Here is a 6,173-nt window from a genome sequence, read left to right on the forward strand (position 1 = left end):
GTCTATATACAAAAGTTTGCAGGAGGGCATCATAATTGTTTGCCACAGTGTTCACTATCCGTGATGTGAAATTCCATCGAGTAGGAGCATTTCTGGGCAACCTTGAGCAGCCTGCAGACTGGAGAAAAGACATCCTCTTTGTGGATTTTGAGAAAAATGTGGCAAACACAGAGAGTGATGCAAAAAATATTCTGTACTCAGATAAGCATTTAGCCCCCTGAGACAGAACCAGATTCAGTCTGTGTGCATAGCAATGCACAAACATTGCACTGGGGGCTATTGCTTTAACTTTGGCCTGCAAACCATTGAGAGCTGAAGCCATGACAGCAGCCATGGCTTCTTCGTAAGGAAGACTATCACATGGAAAATCCGGTCCACAACATTCAAATTGCCATTATGTGCAGCTTGCTACCTAGCTAGCTGGGACTGGCGCGAGGCTAGTGTGAAGTGTGTACGCCTTTGAGTGCTTTGTGACGGTGGAGGAGCTCAGCAGCACCCGCTGCTCGGTAGGGACAGAAACTGCGATAGAAGTCAGAAAGAGTGATAGAAGTCAGTCTCCAAACACAAGCAGCTACAAAAAAAACCCACCAGAAATAGAAGCTCGATTTGTCGCTAGTCGTTTTTAACAAAGAAAATGCCGCTAAGAGGATTTGAAAAGTCTCCGGTTCAACTCGGAACAGAATGAAAATTTAAAAATGCTCCCACGGATGTTTACATTAAAAGATCAAAAAGGGATTCAACCTCAGACAGACCATCCAATCATCATGCAGAAGCTGAGCGTCCGGGCCAGCCGAGGCCAGCCCACTGCCCCATAGACCCCCAGACACGCTGAGCGTCCGATGGGCGGGACAAAGCCCAGCATTTATCCAATGACTCGTCTCGTTTCGCTGCAGTATTTGCTTCGCTATTAAACTCTGTGGTCGCTCAGCGTCCACACTGTTTAAAGCACCGTGAAGCTGCGGGAATACGTAAATCAATACATACCTTTTTCCTTTGCTCATTTCTCCTTTTCTTCTTTCTTTTTCTTTCGAAATTGGGCACCTGATGGCTTTGATCGTTTCCTATCCATGATTATGTCTTACTCCGTTTCGACCACCTCCTCGTCCAAATATTGAATGATTCCCCCCTCCCCCTGCACAAACTCTGCACTGTGCAGCATTGCTCAACTAACGCGAGAGGTGAGATGGGGGGGCTCTGCCGTAACGTAACCATGAACTCCCCCGTCAGGACAACCCCCCCAACCCCGTTTTTTTTTTTTTTGACCGTTTTGTTTTTTTTTTTTAGCATGCTTGTGCCCCCCCCCCCCCCCCGATGCCGCCCCGGCCTCGGCCCGCCTCCAGGACCGCCCCTGATAGGACCCAAAAAATGTTGAACTATGCCTGGGCAGGGCAACGCCAGAGGAACTCTGGTGGAGTCCTGCAGTGGTCCTGACATGCAAATCAGCCGTCCGACCTCAGTATAGGGGCAAAAGACTAATCAAACCATCTAGTAACTGCTTCCCTCTGAAGTTTCCCTCAAGATAGCCGGCGCTTCCCGCTCACAGTTTTATCTGGTAAAGCGAATGACTAGAGGCCTTGGGGCCGAAATGATCTCAACGTATTTTCAAACTTTAAATGGGTAAGAAGCCCGGCTCACTGGCTTGGAGCCGAGAGTGGAATGTGAGCCGCCTCGTGGGTCACTTTTGGTAAACAGAACAGGTGCTGCAGGATGAACTGAACCGGGATGAAATATTCTGCAGCTTTGTACACACACACACGCGTACGCACTGGCCACCTTCATTAATACAGTGAGAAACCACACCCCTTTTTTGAAGTTGTTGAATGAACTGATCCCCATGTTATACAAATTATATTAATAACATTAGCAGCAATTGTCAAATTGAACATTCGTGTCAGTGACGGGTGTTTGTGCACACACAACCCAGGCTCATGTTTTTCTTTCGTGCTCCCATCACGAAATGATTCAAATTGCTCAGACACAATGAATAATGTGACAGAGTTTGGTGAAAATCTAGTCACCAGTTTGTGAGTTATTTTGTACAAGACACTCAGGAAAGACTACAGAACATCCTGCATGACCCAGACGCTGACTTTATTCAAGGGAGGAAAGACATTTAATAACTTTTATGTTGTTCAGAGATTTAAATTGCTCCATATATCCTCCTGACTAACAGGAAGGTCGTCAGGAGGATATCAGACAGTCTTTTTTAAAACAGGGCAATAAGTGTTTAAGCATTAAAAGAGACATTTTCACAAAAATGAAAAGATGCTAATTCACATTTTTTTCCTCTATAATCTATAATCTATAATCCTGTAACCCAACGTGTGAAAGACAGACAGATTTAAAAACATGACGTCCCTGACAAACCTGTCAAATCAGTAAGACACAACGTCCAAAAATTCAGCACAAGAACAGCAATCGAGCAACAAAACGCACTGTCTGTGTTTGTTTGGGACAGGAGACACACTGCAGTACCAGCTCAGCAAGTTCTTCCTGTCAAACCAAACACCTTCACATGCCACCACATGATCACACACACACCCCACCCAACACACGCACACAACCCACAGTGATTCTTACTTTTACTTTGACTTCTATGGCATTGCAGACTGTATGTACCAAAGATATTTCATGTTTTGGGTGGACAAATTCATTCATCTCTGATTCATTCATCCCTGAACATACATCCATTCCTGCATTTAGGCCCTGTAACACATTCCAAAAAGATTTGGGACAGCAGCTATATAGGAATAATACAACCCCAATTCCAATGAAGTTGGGACGTTGTGTAAAATATGAACAAAAACAGAACACAATGATTTGCAAATCCTCTTCAACCTACATTCAATTGAATAAACCACAAAGACAAGATATTTAATGTTCAACTGATAGACTTTGTTGTTTTTGTGCAAATATTTGTTGTGAAAGTGTAGGTACACGGACCCACAACAGGGGGCGCAATGAACGGACAATGGAGAAAGGTGAATAACAAGTTTTACTGTTGTGAAAAGAGCACAACCAATACAACAATTAATAATTTGGAGTTTGAAGCCGAAATCTGCTGGTGTCGTGTGGGCAGGCTCGAAGGTAGGAGGCGTCCGTCCTAGTCGAACCGGAACCACCCAGATTTCCTCTGCCACCGAACCCCAGAAGTACTGGAACCGCCAAGTCCCGAATTCCCAGGTGGCCACTGCCTCCGCTCGTCGGATCCGGTACTGCTGGCGGGAAAGAGCACAAACACACAGGTATGGATGCGACAGCACCCAGTAGACGGAGAGGGGAGAAGCCGCCTCCACCTCTTGTTACAATGAAGCAGGAAAGGTGAGTACTTATCCAAGCAAGTAGCTTTCTGTAGTCAGCTGTCCTGAAAAGGTTTACCAAGGTTTATCAGAGTCTTCAATATGAGCTTGCAGAGAAGGTTACCTTAATCTCAAGGCGATATCTCGGCACTGAGGTGGAGACGCTGTCCTGCTGATATACCTCCGTCCTGAGTGCAGTCAGCTGTGTCCAGTAATGGGTGACAGCTGTCACCCTGGCAGCCCTCGTCGGCGGCAGCGCCCTCTGGTGCCTGGAGCCCGCACTCCAGGCAGGGCGCCCTCTGGTGGTGGTGGGCCAGCAGTACCTCCTCTTCAGCGGCCCACACAACAGGACCCCCCCCTCAACGGGCGCCTCCTGGCGCACGACCGGGCTTGTCCGGATGGCGACGGTAGAAGTCGGCCAGGAGGGCCGGGTCCAGGATGAAGCTCCTCTTCACCCAGGAGCGTTCTTCGGGGCCGTACCCCTCCCAGTCCACCAGGTACTGAAGACCCCGACCCATTCGACGGACATCGAGGAGCCGACGCACGGTCCAAGCCGGTTCCCCGTCGATGATCCGGGCAGGAGGTGGTGCCGGACCCGGGGTGCAGAGGGGTGAGGTGTGATGGGGCTTTATCCGGGAGACGTGGAATACCGGGTGAATCCGCAGCGAGGCCGGCAACTGAAGCCTCACTGCGGCGGGATTGATGATTTTGAGGACCTTGAAGGGGCCGATGTATCGGTCTTGGAGCTTGGGGGAGTCCACTTGAAGGGGAATGTCCTTGGTGGACAACCATACCTCCTGCCCAGGACGATACGTGGGAGCCGGGGCCCGCCGCCGGTCTGCATGTGTCTTCGCTCTCGTCCGGGCCTTCAACAAGGCAGAGCGGGCGGCACGCCACACCCGACGGCACCTCCGTAGGTGGGCCTGGACCGAGGGCACACCGACCTCTCCCTCGACCACCGGAAACAAGGGGGGCTGATACCCCAAGCACACCTCAAACGGGGAGAGGCCGGTGGCTGATGACACTTGGCTGTTGTGAGCGTACTCGATCCAGGCCAGGTGGGTACTCCAGGCCGTCGGGTGCGCGGCTGTCACACAGCGTAGTGTCTGCTCCAAGTCCTGGTTCGCCCGCTCTGCTTGCCCGTTGGTCTGGGGATGATACCCAGACGAGAGGCTGACCGTGGCCCCCAGTTCCCGGCAGAAGCTCCTCCAGACGTGTGAGGTGAACTGGGGACCGCGATCGGAGACGATGTCTGATGGTATACCATGCAGACGGACGACGTGGTGGACCAGGAGGTCCGCTGTCTCCTGGGCCGTTGGAAGCTTCGGGAGGGCCACGAAGTGGGCCGCCTTGGAGAAACGGTCCACTATCGTGAAGACGACGGTGTTTCCCTGGGACGGCGGGAGACCCGTGACGAAGTCCAGGCCGATGTGGGACCAGGGGCGATGAGGCACGGGCAGTGGCTGTAGCTGCCCTGAGGTCTTCTGGTGGTTGGCCTTGCCCCTGGCGCAGGTGGTACAGGCCTGGACGTAATCCCGGACATCGGCCTCCAGGGATGCCCACCAGAAGCGTTGCCGGACGACTGTCACGGTCCTTCGCACCCCCGGGTGACAGGAGAGCTTAGAACCGTGACAGAAGTCTAGGACTGCGGCCCTGGCCTCTGGTGGGACGTATAGTTTGTTCTTTGGTCCGTTTCCGGGGTCCGGGACACGGGTCAGGGCCTCCCGGACGGTCTTCTCCACGTCCCAGGTGAGGGCGGCCACGATAGCGGACTCCGGGATGATGGGATCCGGGGGATCCGACGGTTCCGTTTTGACCTCATCTTCGTGCACCCGGGACAATGCATCCGATCTCTGGTTCTTGGTCCCGGGGCGGTAGGTAATCCGGAAGTCAAAACGGCCAAAGAACAGTGACCAGCGGGCTTGCCTGGGGTTCAGACGCTTAGCGGTCCTGATGTACTCCAGGTTCCGATGGTCAGTGAAAACCGTGAATGGCACGGCTGTTCCCTCCAACAGATGTCTCCACTCTTCGAGGGCCTCTTTCACAGCAAGGAGTTCCCGATTGCCGACGTCATAGTTCCGTTCAGCGGGGGTCAACCTGCGGGAAAAATAGGCACACGGGTGAAGGACCTTATCGGTCTTCCCGCTCTGGGAGAGCACCGCTCCTATCCCTGAGTCCGAGGCATCCACTTCAACCACTAACTGGCGGCTAGGATCGGGCTGCACCAGAACTGGTGCAGACGAGAAGCGCCGTTTCAACTCCTTGAACGCGGCCTCGCACCGGTCCGACCAGGTGAAGGGAACTTTTGGAGAGGTCAGGGCTGTCAGGGGGCTAACTACCTGACTGTAGCCCTTGATGAACCTCCTGTAGAAATTAGCAAAGCCGAGGAACTGTTGCAGCTTCCTACGGCTTGTGGGTTGGGGCCAGTCTCTCACCGCCGCAACCTTGGCCGGGTCCGGGGCGACGGAGTTAGAGGAGATGATAAACCCCAGGAAGGACAAAGAAGTGCGGTGGAACTCACACTTCTCGCCCTTCACAAACAGACGGTTCTCCAACAACCGCTGTAGGACCTGACGTACATGCTTGACATGGGTCTCAGGATCCGGAGAAAAGATGAGTATATCGTCTAGATATACGAAGACGAACCGGTGCAGGAAGTCCCGCAAGACATCGTTTACCAACGCTTGGAAGGTCGCGGGAGCATTAGTGAGACCGAACGGCATGACCAGGTACTCAAAATGACCTAAGGGGGTGTTAAATGCCGTCTTCCATTCGTCTCCCTTCCGAATCCGAACCAAATGGTACGCGTTCCTAAGATCCAGCTTGGTGAAGATTCTGGCTCCATGCAAGGGGGTGAACACTGAATCCAACAAG

This window comes from Thalassophryne amazonica, chromosome 18 (genome assembly GCF_902500255.1).
Source record: "Thalassophryne amazonica chromosome 18, fThaAma1.1, whole genome shotgun sequence".
Lineage (NCBI taxonomy): Eukaryota > Metazoa > Chordata > Actinopteri > Batrachoidiformes > Batrachoididae > Thalassophryne > Thalassophryne amazonica.